At 38.2% G+C, this 20,529-nt stretch overlaps 1 protein-coding gene across 2 annotated transcripts in view; it reads left to right on the top strand.

Moving 5' to 3' along the window:
• The window catches only part of PPP2R3A (protein phosphatase 2 regulatory subunit B''alpha), a 218,635-nt gene that overhangs the window by 36,875 nt on the left and 161,231 nt on the right, over window positions 1–20,529 (top strand). The window contains exon 1 of one of the 2 annotated variants that reach the window (XM_020889171.2): window positions 7,637–7,724. The exons of the other annotated variant lie outside the window; for it this stretch is intronic. The gene's annotated coding sequence lies outside the window, so the exon portion shown is untranslated. Of the gene's footprint in view, window positions 1–7,636; window positions 7,725–20,529 lie in introns of those variants that run through there. 2 annotated transcript variants of the gene reach the window in all.

The following is a 20,529-nucleotide window of genomic DNA, read 5'->3' as shown; positions in this document are numbered from 1 at the left end:
ACTAGATTTCCCTAGTCATTTTCTCTTTCATTTCCCCTAGATGATTATTACTCAGTCTCCTTACATGTTTCACCATCTCCCTACTCTTCACTTCCAGCTATTGACCTTACTTCCTAGTTCAAAAAAGAAACAGAAGAAAAAGAGCTTTCAAAAGCTTCCACCACCATACTTACCCACTCTTTGCCATAGTATCCATGTACTCTGCTTTCTTTCCTATTAACCTAAGTGCTTTGTAATTCTTTCTCTTATATCAGTTGTACCCTCTCTGAGTCAGTGTCTTATACATGAAAATATGCTTGTATTGCCCCATCTCAAAAATATTTCTCCTTGACTCCACCTTCTTCTCTTACTATTGCCTTATTTCAGTTAAACGTCACAGCAAAATGTCTTGGAAGAGTTGTCTATATTCTATTGATAGTTTCTGTCTTCCCATTCTCTTTTTTGTTTGTTTTTAACTCAAGCCAGTCGTATTTCTGCTTCCCAAATTTCATCAACACATTTCTCTATACTTACCTGGTTTAACATTCAGGAACAGAGTTAACCACTGTCTCCTCCTTGAAATACCTCATTCACTTTAAAATATTTGTCGAGAACTGTGCAATATCTTAGATTTTACCCTGTTTGTAAGCCAACAGTTTAGCTTGCCAGTTTCATGAATGGTGTGAGGTAAACGTGATAACCGCTACACTACAGAAACTCCATTAGTTTCATGAATGGTGGTAGAAGGCACAAGACTTCTGCATCAGAGACAGGTAAATTGTCTATAATAAACACAGCAATGGCAGTAGCCACAGTAGGAGTCTTTTTGTACTGGTTCCCTTAGCCCCAGTCACTCTGAGGCAATGCGAAAGGGGGCAAACTACAGCTACCGGCGTGGTAGGTTGTGTTATTAGAAAGGAAGCCTGACCTTAGAGAATGCAAATCTTTTATGATGGGCAATTAGCATGCCTTCTCTGCTCCAGAGGGAGGCAGTATCAAGTGTTCAAGGTCGTTTGCTATACAGACATTCTTGAAAAAGATCATAGGGAACTGTCATATTATATAAAATATCTTATCACTAATTATCAAGGCATGCAGTGCATTGCTTGCAGTGTGTACAGAAACACGAGAGACCCGTGGAGAACTCTCACAGTTCCTCCCTCTCTGACCACTTCTCTTCTGTCTTCTCTGCTGATGCCGCTTCATTCCCTCAGACGCTCAGGTACCGTAGCTACTACTCTCCTGTGGCCGTTAGCTCATGGAGCTACTTCATTTAAGTTTTCAACTATTCAGTTGCATTAGCCATATTTCAGGTGCTCGATAGCCACATGAATGTCACAGATATATAAAATATTTCATCATCTCAGACAGTTCTATTGAACAGCACCTAGGCTTAGCCATGGTTGGTTCTTTCTTATTCTGTTCCTATAGAGAAACATAGATTTCTGTAGAATCTTAATGAATAAGATTTATTATAGGATATGTATGTATTTCTTTTCTTTGTATATTCCCTCCTTTGGTGATCTCATCTAGTCTCAAGGCTTTAAATATGAGTCTCGGATTTATACCAGCCTAAATCTCTCCCCAGAAGTCTAGGTTTAATTCTCTAACAGCACTACTACGTACCTCAAAAGTAACAGCCAAAATTGAATTACTGACCTTCTTGCCACCACTGCTTCATCTCCCACCAATGAATTGGTTCTTCCTGCAGTCTTCCCAGTCTGAATTATCTCAGTTTTCTTCTTCCAGTTGTTCAGGGAAACAAACAACGGTTTTAAAAAAATCAACCCTTAGATTCACCCTCGACCTCTCTGTTTTCAACAGAGCCCTTGCATGTGTCCCACTGGCTCTTGTCTCAAAATATATCCCGAACCTGACTGCTCACCTTTCCTCTACTGTCACTTGGTTCAGGCCAGCATCATCTTTTGCCTGGAATATTCTAGGCAAATTTGGCCCCCTTTTTTGGTCTCCCTACCTCTACCCTTGTCCCCTGTAGTCTGTTCCCATAAGAGCAACTAAAATGACCTTGTTTTAAAAGTAAGTCAGATCATGTAATTTCTCTGCTTAAAATTCCTTAGTAGCTTCCTATCTCACTCAGTAAAAGTCAAAGTCTAGTCACACTGGGATTCTCACCTTGCTAAAATATTAAGACATGTTCCCACCTCAGAGCGTTTATAGTTGATACTCTTTCCACCACGCCCCCTTCCAAGCTCCACACATGTGCTTTTTCCCTCATGATACTGACTTATTGAAGAGACCTGGCCAGTTGTCTTACAGAATGAGCCACATTGTGAACTTCTCTGTTTACCTATGGTTGTTTAAAACGTATTTCTCTATTGCCTGTATTTCCTATAATTGAATGTTAAATCTGAAAGTTTGATTAAAGCTAAATATTCTTGGCAAGAAAAGTCCATGCATGATATTCAGGCTTCATATTGCATCCAGTTGGGAGGTACATACTATCTGATTATCCCACCATTAGTGATTCTAAGTTTAACTAACGTGTTATGGTGGTGACTTTCAGATCCCTTCATTATAAATTTGTATTTTAACCTTTGTGATTAACAGTCTGAATGGTGAATGTTATTTTTTTAATCACATGATTTTTAAGAATAACTTTGAGCTATTTGTATTTTTTCAAATAAAATATTTTTTAGAGATCCATCCAATATGTATTGGGTTGGCCAAAGAGTTCATTCAATTTTTTTCTGTAAGGTGGCTTTATAGGGCTTAGTGTATTTAACTTCACTCAACACAATTTTGTTAGGTTGTATTGTTACAACTGTCATATCAGCACACATTTTTTAGAAAACTTACCAAAATAGGTGAATTTTTGCATAGCCATTTTAATATTGAAAATGAAAGAAAAGAAGCAATATTTTCAGCATATTATGCTTTATTATTTCAAGAAAAGTAAAAACACAACTGAAATGTAAGGAAAGACTTTTGCAGTGTATAGAGAAGGTGCTGTGACTGATCGAACATGTCAAGTGAAAGTGAAAGTTGCTCAGTTGTGTCCGACTCTGCAGCCCCATGCACTATACAGTCCATGGAATTCTCCAGGCCAGAATACTGAAGTGGGTAGCCTTTCCCTTCTCCAGGGGATCTTCCCAACCCAGGGATTGAACCCAGGTCTCCCGCATTGCAGGTGGATTCTTTACCAGCTGAGCCACAAGGAAAGCCAAAGAATGCTGGAGTGGGTAGCCTACCCCTTCTCCAGCAGATCTTCCAGACCCAGGAATCAGACTGGGGTCTCCTCATTGCAGGTGGATTCTTTACCATCTGAGCTATGAGGGAAGCCTGAACATGTCAAAAGTGGTTTGCAAAGTTGCATGCTAGAGATTCTTTGCTGAACAATGCTTTATGGTAAAACAGTTGAATTTGATAGCGATCAAACTGAGACATTAATTAAGAATAATCTACACTAAGGGAGATAGCCAACTTAGTCAAAATATCAAAATCAATAAACATTTGAAAGTCATTTACACCAGCTTGGTTATATTAAATTGCTCTCATGTTTGGATTCTGCCTAAGTTAAACGAAAAAGAACTTCTTAACCATATTTACACATGTGATTCTCTTCTGAAACATAACCAGAACATTCCATTTTTTAAGACAAATTGTGATAGGTGATGAAAAGTACATACTGTACAATAATGTGGAACAGAAGAGATCATGGGCAAACAAAATGAACCACCACCAACCACACCAAAGGCCAGTCTTCATCCAAAAAAGGTGATGTGGTGCATATGGCGGAATTGGGAGTCCTCTTTTATGAGCTCCTTCCAGAAAACCAAACGATTAATTCCAGCAGGTACTGCTCCCAGTTAGACTAACTGAAAAGTAGTGGTCGATGATAAGTGTCCAAAATTTGTGAACAGAAGCTCATAATCTTTCATCAGGATAAGCAAGACTGCATGTTTCTTTGATGACCAGGCAAAAACTGTTACAGCTTGACTGGGAAATTCTGATTCATCCACCGTATTCATCAGATATTGCAACTTCAGATTTCCATTTATTTCAGTCTTTAAAAAATTCTCTTACTGGAAAAATTTCAATTCCCTAAAAGACTGTAAAAAACCACCTGGAACAGTTCTTTGCTCAAAAAGAGAAAAACTTTTGCAAAGATGGAATGATGAAGTTGCCTGAAAAATGGCAGAAGATAGTGGAACAAAACAGAGAATACATTGTTCAGTGAAGTTCTTGGTGAAAATGAAAAATGTGTCTTTTATTTTACTTATAAACGGAAGGAACTTTTTGGCCAACCCAGTAAAGCAGATAACAGCAGAGCTATTCTAATTTCAGTGGGAAATGGCTAGTATTGGCAGCTTCCAAGGGAACTCTGACGAGCTCAGTTTGTAATTCACAGAGCCCAGCCAAGCGCTGGAGGAAGCGAGGCCTGAAGAGGGTCCATGAAGTCTTAAGGTGGCCTAGCATCTTATGAGAAAGGTTCAGTGCTCTCTGTGTTAGAGCTCAGTGTCAATTCCTGGGAAAGCCATGGTTATGGACGGTCACCAGAATGGCACTTGGTTTCTTCCTGGCAGTCCACCCACTGCTTTTGGTTGTCTGGGTGCCGTCTTTGACATTCTATCTGTTCTGCAGATGTGAAGATTTGAAATTACTTCATTTTTAGTGTGTGTTGGGCTGCAGTCTTTTTTTTCCAGCTCCCCTTTTGGAAATTCTTCATCCACAAAGAATTCCAGAATCAGACATTATTCATCTAGTGTCTGGAACACTAAAATCTCATGAGCTTCCATGTCTTACCTATTTCCACCTTTAAAATATTGAAAATACTGCCAAAGCTGAAGTCGGTTTTATTATTTGCTTGCTGCTTGCTTCCTTTATGTACCTTTCTTATCATAGAGCTTTAATGTGCCTTAGTAAAGAGCTGAACAAGTAAATTTGGTATGTCCACAGATTGTATCTAGGATGTATGCCGTTGATTTTTATTTTCATGAAAAGGTGTTTTCCTATCTTAAGTGGAAAAAGCAGATAATAAACTATAATTGTCTCACTTTTGTTTTAAAAATTGATAAATATTTGCAAAATTCCACATGTCTATTCATGTGTATGTTTATGTGTGTGTTGAAAGTCAAAAAGGGGGAAAATCTTCATACTGATACTGTCTCTGGGTGTGATCTTTATTTTCCTCTTTGTATTTTCTCTTGCTCTTTTTTTTTTTCAGCAGTCATGTCTTATTTCTACAGTCATTACTTTTACAAAGATTAAAACTGTTGTTTAAGAAATAAACAGTTATAACTTCGATCTGTCAAATCCAAGCCACGTTCAAAGCAATTTCAGACTCCTCCTCAGCTACTGACATCCATGCCATCTTTTGGGATTTTTCTCTGGTCTGTTATTGTCCCATTCAAGCAAGTTTTCCCCTGACTCAGGCTTCTATTTATTTAACTCCAAGTTCCTGGTCATCACCTAGAATTGCCCACTTGCCTCTGGAGAGCTTCTCTGCTCACTTGTACCACAATAAACTTGTCAGAAAAAGAAAGGTGGATGTAAAAATTATGTTCTAACAGGAACTGTCACTAGAATATGATTTCCATCAAGACCCAGAAGTGCCCCCCAGTATACCCCTGTATACTCCAGTTGAATGAATTGATTTATTCTTTTTTGCCTCATTTGTTTTGTAAGTTCCTATAGTCAGGAGCTTTGCTTGTTTTCTATGATACCCTAAACATTTTGGGTACTTAAATAGTCCTTTTTTCTTTTTAAAGATCCGTAATTACCTAATAAAACTGAATGCAGGATCTCTTGTCAGCTTTGGCCAGAATTTGTATTTGCACAGGGATACAGAAAAGAACAGGATTTAAAGATAACTTATGGACTTCCTCTGTGACTGTGTGGTAAAGAATCTGCCTGCCAGTGCAGGAGACTCAGGTTCAATCCCTAATCAGGGAAGATCCCACATGCTGTGGAGCAGTTAAGCCCACGCACCACAACTTTGGAGCCTGTGCTCTAGGGCCCGGGAGCCACAACTACTGAGCCCACATGAGGCTCCACAGCAAGAGAAGCCACAGCAGTCAGTAGCCCCTGCTCCCCACACCTAGAGAAAAGTCCACGCAGCAACAGACCCAGCACCAAACAGAAAGAAAATCTTTAAAAAGAAATAAAGGTAACTTAATTCAGATCGTACTCATAGATTTTTGATCACGGGTAGTCACATGAGCCTTCGAGCTGCCTTCATTTATAGCTCACTGATTGTCTTCTGAACTCTCTCTGCCGAGCCCTCCTACCTGGTCTGCTGGCTCTGGTCTTGCTTCCCCAGCCCTGTCCTCCGCGGCGCTACACAGTGATACGCCCACAGTGTAAACCTGACCGAGGCCCCCTTACCCCCACTGAAGCCGCTTAGGGACTCTCTGATGCTCTTGCCTCTTCCCCACCCCTTCAGTGGTAGCACCGAGAAGCCTCTCCACACTTGACATTGAAATAACACCAAGCTCCCAGGAGCTCCTCACACGTCCCAGGCCACCTCCTGCCTGTCCTTCTTTATCCACAAGGCATCTTCCCTTTCTTTCAACAGCCACTGCTTCTGCTCCATTCCAAACTCAGCTTGGCAGTCCTGCTCTCTGGGGTGCCTTCCTTGATATAAAAAATATTCTTTTCTCTGCCTAATTACACTGTAAGCTTGCTTGAGGCAAAATTATAGGATTTGTAGTTTCCTTGTCTTGAAGAGTACCTGGCTTGTAGTAGCATCAAATGTTTATTAAACTGGGTTGTATATATTTTCTTCTAAATCATCCAAATGATTTTCAACTATAGAATGTGATTTTATCTTTATGTTATCTGCTCCAAAATAAGAAAAGCCTTAGAAAAGGGAAACATATGAATCAGAGTAACTTAAAGTACTACCAGCAACTGAGATAGCTATTGTTGATGTTTTGGAATGTATTATAGAGAATTTTTTAATTATAAAATGGTCAAAGTTTAATCACCAGACTTCCCAGGTAGCTCAAAGGTAAAGAATACACCTACCAATGCAAGAAGTGCAGGAGACTCCAGTTTGATCCCTGAGTTGGGAAGATTCCCTGGAGAAGGAAACGGCAACCCACTCCAGTATTCTTGTCTGGCAAATCACATGGGCAGAGGAGCCTGGTGGGCTACAGTCCATGGGGTTGCAAAGCATCAGACACGACTGAGTGAGCGAGCGTGCACACATGCACAGTTTAACTTCATGGTTTGCCGCTTAGAGCAAATACTCAGAAATCAGTAGTTTTGCAAATTACATGCATTAAAAATTAATAGCCAGTTCAGGGACTTCCCTGGTGGTCCAGTGGCTGAGACTTTATACTCCTAATGCAGGGGGCACAGGTTTGATCCCTGGACAGGGAACTAGGTCCCACATGCTACAACTAAGAGTTCACATGCCATAACTAAAGCTCTTGTGTGCCTCAGCTAAAACCCAGCACAGCCAAATACATTAATATTTTTAAGAAATTAATAGTGTGCTTTCCACATCAAAAAATACAGAATAGTTTTTGGGTAAAATATTGCTTTTTTTGTAATTCAAAGCAAGAAAGAATGTTTTGCTTTTCTTGTGTTCCCTAGACCCCAGAACCATCTCTTGTCCTATTTTTCCAGAAGAGAAGGTGAATCCCAGTGAGGGCATTGACTTGACCATCTTACTGAGCTTGTCAGTGCAGAAGTAGAAGCTTGGACAAGGAACTCCTGCCTGCCCTGGTGCTTTTTCCCTCAGCCACATTTCCTCCTTCTCCACTGGAGTAAAGAAAAAAGTAAGTCTTTAAGCACTTCCTAGTTCCTGTATGCTCAAATTAGGCCTGCTGCTAAGATGTTCTTATTTTACTTTTAGCCTCATCAAGACATCAGCGTTAAACCTAGAACATTAATTGTTCTTTCATGTTCATATATGTAATTTCTTTGAGCATCAGAAAAATATTGCCTTCTATGAGATTTCTTATTTTCTCAGCAATTTTTGAAGTGATTACAACAGATAAAATATTCCAGGTCTCCTTTTTTTATCCTACAAGTAGCTCTGTAGTATATGTTTTTATATCCCTCTAAATCATTCTCTTGGGATCAGTTTCCATACTGAGTCATCCACTACAGAGTGTCGGTGTTTTCCAGGCAGATTATCGTATTATTTCTAAATGACTCATTCCTTCTGAATCATCACACCTTGTGTACTCTATTAAAAAAAATTTTAGGCACTTTTCTACAATTTTTCCCTGTCTAGTCTTCAGAATGTCCTATTTAAATAACATGGATATTCAAACAGTTGTCCCTTGTGTCTGTGATTTATGCGGATCATTTTCTTCTTGAACCCTTTCATCAGCTGAGATAAGTGGTGGAAGTTCTTTACCTCATACTCTCTGCTCCAGATGTTTCCTGAAATAGAACACACAAATAGCAACATAAAAATTTGTGTAACATTCTCTATTTTCCATCATTATATGTATGCTATTTAAAGTTTTATTAACTCCTCAAATTTCTACATGAAATGAGGGAGAAACATGTACAAAAGAAAGGTATAGTTTTAATGTTTATTAGTACACAAACTCTTTGGAATTCAGAATGTTGAAAGAATGTAGCACTTTCCTCCCTTGACTTCCAAGTCACATTTGGCTGGTTCTCTTCCTGCCTTTTGAAAATTCATTCTCTGTCTCCTTCCTTGTATCCTTCTCTTCACCCTATAGTTATCAGGCTTCCTCAGAGTTTTGTCTTTGTCTCATTTCTCATTCTGTGTAGATCAGTCTTGTCCACTCTTGTGGCTTTAAAACCTTTATCTGGTACTTACTCCCAAGTTTTTATTTTCAACTCCTGTCTCTTTACTGCCATGTGTATTCATCTGAGTGGGAAGTATCGCTTCTGGATGCCCTACCAAAATAGCCCGTGCCTGAAGCTGAATTTCAGTTTTCTCACCCCTCTTCCATCACATTAGCAAAATAAAGGGTAAAAATTGTATGACCATCTCAACAGGTTCAGAATAGATATTTAACAGAACTAAACCACTTCATGAGATTTTTTAAAAATCTCAACAAACTAGAAATAGAACTTTCTCAATCTGATTAAGGATATCTACTAAAAAAGCTGCAGCTGTCATTATAGTGAAAGACAGTACTTTTCCCTAAGATCAGATACAAGGCAAGGATTTCTGAACTCACATTTCTATTCAGTATAGTTCTGAAGATTGTAACCAGTGCAGTAGTCAGTAAGGCAGTAAGTATTGGAAAGGGAAAAAGTAAAACTCTCTAGTCTCAGACAGTACCATTGTCTATATGGAAAATCCCAAGGAATTTACCACCCCCCCCAATTATTTAATAAGTGAATTTAGCCAAGTGGCAAGTGATAAGATCAATATACATAAATCAACTGTATTTTTCTATACCAACAACAAACACAGTGAAAAGTGAAATTAGTATAACAGTACCATTTGTATTAGCATCATAAAACATGAAATATTTGGGAGTAAATTTAATGAAAGGCCTATAGACATTGCTTAGAGAAATGAAAGAGTATGTAAATATATGGAGAGATACATTTATGTTCATGGATTATAATGATTGGAGACTTGATATTGTTAAGGTCTCCATTGTCCCAAATGGAGATTTAGATTAAATGAAATTCCAGTCAATACCCCTGCATGTTTCTTTGTGAAAATAGGCACAGTGATTCCAGTAGCACTATGGAAGTGCAGAGGACCTAGAATAGCCAAAACAATTCTGAAAAAGAAGAAATGGTGCATTTACATTATTAAGGCTTATTATAAAGCTACAATAATTAAGACAGAATGGTATTGGTATATACAAAGACAAAAGAATAGAGAATCCAGAAATAAATCTATATGTATGGTGATTTGCTTTTCAACAGAGGCTCCAACACTGTTCAATGGGGACAGGATAGTCTTTCGAACAAGTGATGCTGGGTAATGTTGAAATTCAGCCTCATACTGTACATGAAAATTAATTCAAAATAGATTATAGACCTAAACATAACACTTGAAACCCCTAAAAACCTTAAAGCATCTGTGACCTTAAGATAGAAATCCTAAGACAGGATACAAATTTATTAACTACAGAAGATAATTTGATTAATTAAATTAATAAAATTAGTAGAATTAAAATCTCCTACTCTTCAAAGGCTACTGCTCAGAAACCGGATAGGAAAGCCACAGACCACAGACAATATCTACATCTAAAGTATGTAAATGAGCTTTTAGAATTCAGTAGTCAAAAGCAACCCAAAAGATTTGAATAGAAACTTCACCCAAAAAAAAGGTGCGTATAAATTGCTAATAATAAGCATATGACACTTTGTTGTAGAGCAGAAACTAGCACAACATTATAAAGCAACTATACACCAATTTTTTAAAAAGCATATGAAAATTGCTCAACATCATTAGTCATCAGGGAAATGCAAATTAAAACCACAGTGGGATACCACTTCACACCTGCTAAAATGGCTAAAATTAAGGAAACTGACAAGTATCCAAAAGGTTGTAGGGCCACTAGAGCTCTTGAGTGTTGCTGATGAGACCATAAAATGGCAGAACCACTTTGAAAAACTATTTTGCAGGTTTTTATATAACATACACTTCTCATGACTTATTAATTCCATTGTTAGTTACCCAAAAGAAATGAATGCTTATTGACAAAAAAGACTTTTACTTGAAAGTTCTTAGAAGTTTTAATTCATAATAGTCCAAACTAGAAACAACCCAGATGTCCCTTAACTGAATAGATAAGATGAATTTGGGTATATTTAATTATATAGTAGAATATCCACTAAACAGTAAAAAGGTGTATACTGTTGATGTATGCAGTAACATGGATGAATCTAAAAGCCACTATGCAAAATGAAAGAAGCCAGACTGAAAATATATGTACATCTCGTATATACACATCTTCAATCATGTGAAGATCTAGAACTGGCAGAACGAATCTATGGTGATAGGACTCAGATGAGCAGTTGTCAAATATTTCAGGGTAGGAAAATTGGGAAGGGGCACAGAAATAGTTTGAGGACAATGTAAATTTTCCCTCTCTTTTAGGACAGTGGTTCTTGCTAAATCTCCTTGAACTATACATCTAATATGAACATTTTTACTCTGTAAATTATACAACAGTAAAGCTGATTTAAAATAAAAGTGAGACTCTAAGAGCTGAGGGGCTTCCCAGGTAGAACTAGTGGTAAAGAACCCACCTGTCAATGCAGGAGGTGTAAGAGGCACGTGTTTGATCCTTGGGTCGTGAAGATACCCTGGGGGAGGGCATGGCAACCCACTCCAGTACTGCCTGGAGAATCCCATGGACAGAGGAGCCTGGAAGGCTACAGTCCAGAGGGTCACAAAGAGTCAGACATGACTGAAGCGACTTACACACTCTCAAAGAGCTGAGAGGAAGCTCTGTTTTGGAGTAGCAGTTGTCAATTAGTGAACACAGGGGGAGTGTTTAAAAGTTTGAAAGGAATAGAGTTCGTTTGTCAATTAGGTGATCATGTGATTAGATGGGCTTTCTAATCTCCAGAAAAGAATTCTTTAACCCATAGTGGGGGCTGGGAGCTGGAGATAATAAACCTGGTTTTGGTGACTGACCTGGACTTGAGACTGGTGGGCTTATTCAGAAACTAGACCTTTACTCAATTTTCAGTCCTTTACCATCCTCTCTGTGTGTGATGGCCTGAGGTTGATGTTTTTCTGGTTCAGGTTTTTCACCAACAAATAGATTCCTGTCTTAGCAGGAAAGGAGGGATGATTTTCTGAGTTTGTGGAGTAAGAGTGGGGAGAATTCTATTCCTTTCAAACTTTTAAGCACTCCCCTTGTGTTCCGTCCTCTACCCTCGCCCATTTTCTGTGATTCTTGGTACCTCCTAACTGGGCCTTCTGGGGTCGTGCAGGGGGAGTTGGTTTGTTTGTCATTAGTATCCCTTCATTCTCTACTCTGCTAAGTCACTTACTATCCCACTGCAGTTTTCTGTCTTCATATACAGTGATTTGGGGTTACTGATGTCTCTTAGGTTCTTTGAAGATCGAGTTTACATTCCTATTTTTGTTCTTAATATTTGAAAGAGACCTTAAAACTATAAAATCCATACTGTACATTTTCAGCCTTACCGATACCAAACTCCTGCTACTTCTCCAAACACACAAAACTCTCTCTTAATTATATAGTAGAATATCTGTATATCTCTGTACCTTTGTTGAATTCATTTTTGCTTATATGCATGTGCGTGCTCAGTTGTGTCTGACTCCTTGAGACCCCATGGACTATAGTCTGCCAGGCTCATTGGGATTTTCCAGGCAAGAGTATTGGAGTAGGTTGTCATTTCCTTCTCTAGGGGATCTTCACCACCAGTTAAATCCCATCTTCACCTGCTAAGGCTCTCATCCTTCAAAAAAAAAAAAAAATCCAGTTCTCCCTTCTAACTTTTCTTGTTGGGCTGTCTCTGTACCTTTATTTCACAAGAAATCCACTTCGGGATGTTTGCTCTGAAGGAATACCAGGAGCCACTGGAGAGTACTTGTTAACACAGTCATACACTGATTAACGTGGAGGTAATAGGAAGTGTTGAATGAATGCTGAACCACTTAGAGTGCATATGAACCACTTAGACAGAAATTGGGAAAACAGACTCTGGCCCATTGTGGAAATCAAGGAACAGAGAAGATGAAAGGCTTGGGGGAGGTGGGCAGGCAGTGTGCAAGAAGACCTGAGGAGAAATAAATGTAAATATTCAGAATATCATCTCTAATTTCCCTCCCTCTCTGCTTTCTATCCCTGATATAACATGTTTAGACTGATATTTCATCAAATTGAACATTGTAAAACACTCATTTCATGTGCCACTTAGAAAGAAAAATCTCAAACTAGAATACAATGCTTTCTTATCATTTAGGACTTTTTCTACGTAGTTCTTTTGGACTTCTGTTGACAGATATTTTTAATTATACATAGCTCTTGTGCATACATACATAGTCTTTGGAACTATGCCATAGTCTTTGGGGTTTGTTTTTGAAATCTCACTTACTGAGGTTACCAATGATCTTCACACTGGCAAATTCAGTGGGTAATTTTTGTTTTCTCTTGATCTCTCAGCAGCACCCAACACTAACGATCTCCATTTTGAAAGTTTCTCCTTCAGCATCCTTGAAAGTTTTTTTTTTTTAAGAATTCCATTCTTCTCTTTAGCCCAGAAATGTCTATGATCCTCAACCCAGAGCCCTTCTCACTATATGCACACACTCTGAGTGACCTCTCAGAGCTGCCTCTCCCATGCAGATCTTGCTGCTGACCTGAAGGTTTTTACATTCACATTTTATCCACTCATCACCACTTGGATGATCCATGTGTGTTACCTCTTCAAATAACACATTCAGAATAAAACCCTTCATGTTTTCTATGACCACCTCCCATGAAACAAAAACAAAAAACGTGTTGGAAGTGATAACCTTAGTCCTCTAGTGCCTAAATCAGAAACCCAAGATTCTTCCCTTTTTACTCGCTCCTCCTCCTTTTCTGTGAATTCTTTCTCACTGACTCTTTAATCAGTGCCTTCCTGTTTATTAACTTCTGCCACCTATTTGGTTTAGAGTCTTAGCACTTATTGCATGGATTATTACATTAGCCTTCTAATTGACTTCCACACTTTCACTCAACTGCTGGAATGTCTTTCTCAAACAGAAACCTCATCATGTTACTTCCCAGCTTAAAAGTCTTTGTTCTTTTCCCATAGTTTTCAGAATAAAGTTCAGATTGCTGAGATTAGCACACAAGACAGTCTGTGGTCCAGTTCCTGCTCCTCTTTGGTTTCCTCCCCTCTTGCCTGTCTGTACACTCCCCCTCCCACCTGACCCCCAGTGAAATCAGCTGAAACTATCATTGTTCTGAACTCACTGTGCCATGTTAGGCCTCTGAACCTTCACATGTATATTTCCCTCTAGAGTATTCTCCCTCTCCTTCTTATCTAATTCTCATTAGTTAGAATTTAGAACTCAAGAACAGGTATATCCATCCCTTATTTGGGGAAGCCTTTCATGACTTTGAGGTCTGATTTAGATACTCTTTTTTAAAATGGACAAAAAGGCTTGAAGAAAGGCTTTGTGAATGAACACAGAATGTCTACTAGGTAAATAGATGTTTAGGTGCAGATTGAAACATGCACTTCATTTTTTCATCTATCAAATTGGCAAAGAGTGGTATCACTCAAGGAGAACATGGAAAGATGGGCCTACTCCTACACTGATATTGGAAATATAAATTAGCCATTTTTCTGGAGAAAAGAAAATGGATGTATGTTTCTAGAATCATTAAAAATAATAGGCATATACACACACTCCTTTTGGCTTAGCATTTTATACCTTGGAATATATTTCATGATGTTTGTTCAAAAAAATATTAACAATGGTTATTTCTGAATTGCGATATGAGTAATTACAGTGCTTTTCTAACTTTTCTGAGAACATGTATTAATTATGAGAGCAAAATGGAAAAGAGAACCCCCACCTTTGTGCTCCTGATCCGTGCTGTACTTGCCTCCCTGGTTGCCCTGATTAAACAGTGAGTGTGCTGAGGGCCATCACCAAGAATTATTCAGCATCATCCCACCAACATCTGGCTCAGAGTAGAAAATGCTGGATAAGTGAGTTATACCAGTAACAGCTAACAGTTATTGAGTATTTCTGGTGTCTGAGGCATTATCCTAAGCATTCAACATATTCACTTAATCCTCATGAGATGATTACTGTTATTATCTCTGTTTTGCAGGTGAAACAGGCTGATAAAAGTTAACCGACTTCTGTAAGGCCACATAGCTGTTGGTGGCAGGCTTGGGATTCAAATCCGTGCAGACTGGCTTTTACTGAGAGACATAAGGTAGCATCATAGTTCTGAGTTAGATTGTTTCTCTGATTAAGAATAATTGGATTAGACTCCATGTCTAGGATTCTAGCCGTACAGTTGGGCATCAGTTGAATCATGGTTTAAACAAAAAGGCAGAGTTTGATACCCACAGAATCTGAACCAAATACCAGGAGAGTAATCTCCATTTCTTTTACCTTAAAAAAAAAACAAAAACTCAAATCATTTTACACTGTAAACTTCTAATTGAAATTGGTGCCATCCTTTGGGATTTAGTTTTATGTTCCCTTTCTGTGATATTCATGTCCCTTCAAAACTTAAACTCAAAGGCCTAAATTTTTAATTAGTTCTTTAGCTCTTCCTCTCACCACTTCTCTTTCTCAGTAAGATTCCTTATGACAGGGTCATCAGATTTCATTTTTAAAACCTATCAGTCTTCATTTTTTTTATATCTTCTCTTTTTTTCCTTCATATTTTCTTTTAAAGTCTTAGAATTTCTGAAAGCTGCCTTCCTACTAACTGGGACTATACTGCATAATATGGTGGCCTCTAACCACATATGGCTTTCAAAGAAATTATTTGGAATTAATAAGAATAGGCAAAATATTTAAACACTACTTCCCTAAGGACATATGGGACTGGTCAGTAGCACAGGATAAAAGATGTTCAACATCATTAGCTAGAAGGGAGATGTAGGTTAAAGCTCCATTGAGATAATACAGCACACTATTAGAATGGCTAAAGTAGAAAATACTGGCAATCACAAATGTTGAAGAGGATGTGGAATCAGCCATCTCTCTCATACATTACTGGTGGAAATGTAAAATGGCATAGCCACTCTGGTAAATAGTTTCTTATGAAAATATGCTTAACATTCAACCTAACCATCAGACTTGTAAATAACCCGTGGTTATTTACCATAGAGAAATGAAAACCGTGTTTATACAAAAACAGAAGCTTTATTTATAATAACCAAAACTGCAAACAATATAAATATCCTTAAATAGGTGAATGGGCAAACAAATTGTGGTATATCCATACAATCAATAGACTCAACAATAAAAAGGGATGAACTGTTGAAATGTTCAGTAAAGTGAATGACTCTCAAAATCACCGCGTTCAGTGAGAGAAACCAATATCAAAAGCTTAAACACTGTATGCCTTACATAAATGTTCTTGAAATGACAGAATCGTAATGATGCAGAACAGTTCAGTGATCTGTTTACTGTATGACTACAAAAGGGTAGTGTGAGGGATTCTGAAGAGTGAAGGGGTAGTTCTGTATCCTGATTGTGGTGGTACTTACTGTAAAAGGAAGGGAGGAAGTAAAGAAAAGGAAGGAGTGAGTCATATAAAACTGGTGAAATCTAAATAAGGTCTGTTAATAGTCGGTTTCCTGCTTTTGATCCTTGTGGTGTGGTGATATAGTTACCATTGGAGGAAACTGGGGGAAGGGTACACAGGAACTCCATATATTATTTTTGTTACTTTTCTGTGAGTCTAAAATAATTTCAAAATTTAAAATGTTTAACTAAATAAAATTAAAATTCAGTGCTTCAGTTACAGTAGCCATGTTTAAAGTGCTCAATAGCCACATGTGGCAGATGGCAGCCATATCATGGCAGACATGATATTCCAGACATGCATTTCCATCAATGCAGAAAGTTTTATTAGGCAGCACTGGCTAAAAGCATTATATCTGACTCTAGCCAGTATTCACTCCCTTGATTACTTCAAATTCTAACATCACAACAATACTTTCTTGCATTTTCTGTCATGTTACCGTATTAACTGGTTGTTTTGCTCATTTTCAAACCTAGAGAAAGATTTCTCTTTAGTTTCTCAAATTTCAGAGAAATAAAAGAGTCTTATGTCAGTTTAGGAATTTATCTGACAATTAATTTAATAGCTTAAATTTAATATTTAAATATCCAATTTAATCTGGATATTTAAATTGTCTTAACAGTTCTATATTTGCCTCAGGACCACTTTTATCACCCATATTAAGATATAGTCCTGGGACTTCCCTGGAGATTCAATGATTAGGACTCCATGCTTCCACTGCAGGGGGCACAAGTTCTGTCCCTGGTCAGGGAACTAAAATCCCACATGCCATATAGCATGGCCAAAACAAATAAAAACGATATAGTCTTAATAGCTCTCATACAGCTATCCTAATATACTTTATTGATAGTGTCCTTTGATTTGCCTTCTCTTTTACCCTTACCCAAAAACACTTTCAAAATCATGGTTTTCTGAAAAGGCACATAGTTTTTTGTGTTTGGTGGTATTTCTTCCCTGTCTCCTGGATGTACATCTTTTAAAAATGTATTTCCTTCCATTGCTGCATTCTAGTCTTTTGCCCCATAACACTTATTCCTCTTTGGCACTTTTGTATTTTCACTTAAGAATTATTGGGTAGGTACTCCCTTGTGGATCAGTTGGTAAAGAATCTGCCTGCAATGCGGGAAACCTGGGTTAGATCCCTGGGTTGGGAAGATCCCCTGGAGAAGGGAAAAGCTACCCACTCCAGTATTCTGGCCTAGAGAATCCCCTGGGGTCACAAAGAGTCGGACATGTTTGAGCAACTTTCACTCATTCCCTTTACTATGAATCTTCTTTATACTTGAGCTTCAGCCAACCTGCATGATATTCAGCTTTATTGTTTTATATGAACCACCATCTTGGATTTGAAGGCAAGGAAGTAGAGGACAAAGCAATGGCTCAAGATCCATTCACACAGCAACAAAGTTGAGACACTGAAGGAAAAGAAGAATGGGGGCGAAACACTGAAGAAAAACCACAAGGAAAGAAAGGAGTGTTGGAATTACAATTTATATGTTTGTGGAAGGAAAATCTCAATATTATAGTGATATTAGTGTTTCTTCAAAATAATTCATCAGTTTACTGTAATTATAATCAAATTCCTATCAGATTTTCCTTAAAACCTGACAATGCAGAAATTCACCTGGAAGACCATCAAAGAATATTGGAATATAAAAAGGAATCACAATTCAAAATATGAGGGAAAAAGTCAGGTAGTAAAACTTAATGAGACAACAGTAATTATGATAGTATAGGATTGGCATAAAAACAGAGTAATAATCATTGAATCTAAGGAGCCAAGAAATATATCCTAAACAGTGTAAGAATTCAAAAACATAAAGGGTTCTTCATGAATTAATTGTATTAACCATATCTGATTTCACTGTCTCAAATACAGAAATTAGCAAAGAATTTGAATAGAAACTTTACCAAAGAATATAACAAATGAGCAAAATAAACAGAATTTTCTAAGATTGAAGAAATAAAAATGAAAACAGTCAAGTTCTGTTTCTCATTATTGGATGTGTAACTGTTTTTATTGTTAAAATACCAGTGCAATTCTTGGTATTGTTAAACTGATGCTCTCTTTCTCTGCTGTTGTCATCTCCTGCCTGTCATTGTCTTAGTCCACCTTTCTTGATGCAGTAGTATTGCACACTCTTAGCATTGAACAAGTCATATTGGCTCTACCTTTGAAATATATTCAGCATTTAAGATCCCCTGGAGAAGGGGAAGGCTACCCACTCCAGTATTCTGGCCTGGAGAAGTCCGCGGATTGTATAGGCCATGGGATTGCAAAGAGTCAGATGCTACTGAGTGACTTTCAGTTGCACTGTGCCTCTCCTGGTTCAGGCCCCCCAGCCTTCTTACCTCGTTTACTGATACAGCTCCTACCTGTTCTTATTTCCTGTCTTGCTCCTCTACCGTCTCTTCTGAACACAGAAGCCAAAATTACCCATTTAAAAATGTAAGTCTGATCATGTCATTCCTCTGCTCAGTAGACATCAGTTGTTTCCCAGCTCACTCACAGTGAAGCCAACTTCATCATAATAGTCTACAGGCTCTGCATGTTTAGACCCACCTCTCCTTTCTGGCCTCTTCTCCCACACTGCCTACCACCTTGCTTTCTCTACTCCAGTCACTTAGCCTCCTTGTCATCCTTTTAGTAAGTCAAACATATTCATACCACAGGAGCCTTTCTACTTTTGGTTATTCTGCCCAAGATGATTTAGCCCCAAATACCTCCTCAACCTGCTCGCTCTCTTCTTTCAGATCTCTGTTGAGATATCAGTGAGGTCTTCCCTGACTGCCTTTTGTAACCCACACCTTCTCATCCTTTCTAAAACCTTGCTGTGCTCCATCTTTCTCTGTTGCACGTATTACCATCTAAGTTAGGTTCACTTACGTGTTGTTTTTCTTTTTCCAGCTAGATTGTCAGTTCATTCAGGACAGGGACTTTATTCACTGCTCTATCTCTAGCACTTGGCAGGTGCCTGTCACACAGTAAGCACTCAGTATTTATTGATTAAGTCAGAACATTGGCTGAACCTTTTTGTTTTGTTTTTTAATGTTTTTTCTCTTTTTATTATTTTTAATTAGTTTTTATTAGAGGATAACTGGTTTAGAGTACTGTGTTAGTTTCTGCTATGCAGCAAAGTGAGTCAGTTATACATATTTTATAATAGTTTGTGTCCATCTGGCAGATATAACAGTTAGAAACATACGTATCTAACAACAGAATATCAAAATGCAGAAAGCAAAACAAACTAAGGGAGAGATAGAAAGCTAAACAATAATGTTTGGAGAATTCAGTACCCCCCCCCCCCCACTTTCAATAATGGATAGGACTACTCTGCAGCAGTGGATTGAGCCTTTTTGGACAGCAACTTACAGCATGATATAAGCGCCCTTTTATTTTTTTTTTTTTTTTTTTTTTAATTTTTATTAGTTGGAGGCTAATTACTTTACATCATTACAGTAGTTTTTGTTATACATTGATATGAATTAGCCATGGATTTACATGTATTCCCCATCCCAGTCCCCCCTCCCACCTCCCTCTCCACCCGATCCCTCTGGGTCTTCCCAGTGCACCAGGCCCGAGCACTTGTCTCATGCACCCAACCTGAGCTGGTGATCTGTTTCACCCTAGATAATATACATGTTTCAATGCTGTTCTCCTGAAACATCCCACCCTCTCCTTCTCCCAGAGTCCACAAGTCTGTTCCATACATCTGAGTCTCTTTTTCTGTTTTGCATATAGGGTTATCGTTACCATCTTTCTAAAGTCCATATATATGTGTTAGTATACTGTAATGGTCTTTATCTTTCTGGCTTACTTCGCTCTGTATAATGGGCTCCAGTTTCATCCATCTCATTAGAACTGATTCAAATGAATTCTTTTTAATGGCTGAGTAGTATTCCATGGTGTATATGTACCACAGCTTCCTCATCCATTCGTCTGCTGATGGGCATCTGGGTTGCTTCCATGTCCTGGCTATTATAAACAGTGCTGCGATGAACATTGGGGTGCATGTGGCTCTTTCAGATCTGGTTTCCTTGGTGTGTATGCCCAGAAGTGGGATTGCTGGGTCATATGGCAGTTCTATTTCCAGCTTTTTAAGAAATCTCCACACTGTATAAGCACCCTTTTAAAAAAAAATAAGAGAATGATTAAATTCTATCCATTGATGACAAGAGAGGGAGATCTACGTGTGGCAGGGTCTGAGAGGATGAGATCAAGATCAGTAATAAAGGTTGTTTTTCTCTCTCAGAAAGAGTAAGAAAAGAGATGAAGGTAAGGGAATAATTTCCAGGTGTCGAGGAGGTTGTATAATCAAGAACAAGCACTGTGTGTCAGCCGTCTTTAAGAAACCTATGTTGATGGAAGCAACGTCAACCT

Source organism: Odocoileus virginianus, chromosome 4, assembly GCF_023699985.2.
Source record: "Odocoileus virginianus isolate 20LAN1187 ecotype Illinois chromosome 4, Ovbor_1.2, whole genome shotgun sequence".
Lineage (NCBI taxonomy): Eukaryota > Metazoa > Chordata > Mammalia > Artiodactyla > Cervidae > Odocoileus > Odocoileus virginianus.
Note: the sequence above shows the minus strand (reverse complement) of the source record. Positions and strands in the feature narration are given on the sequence as shown.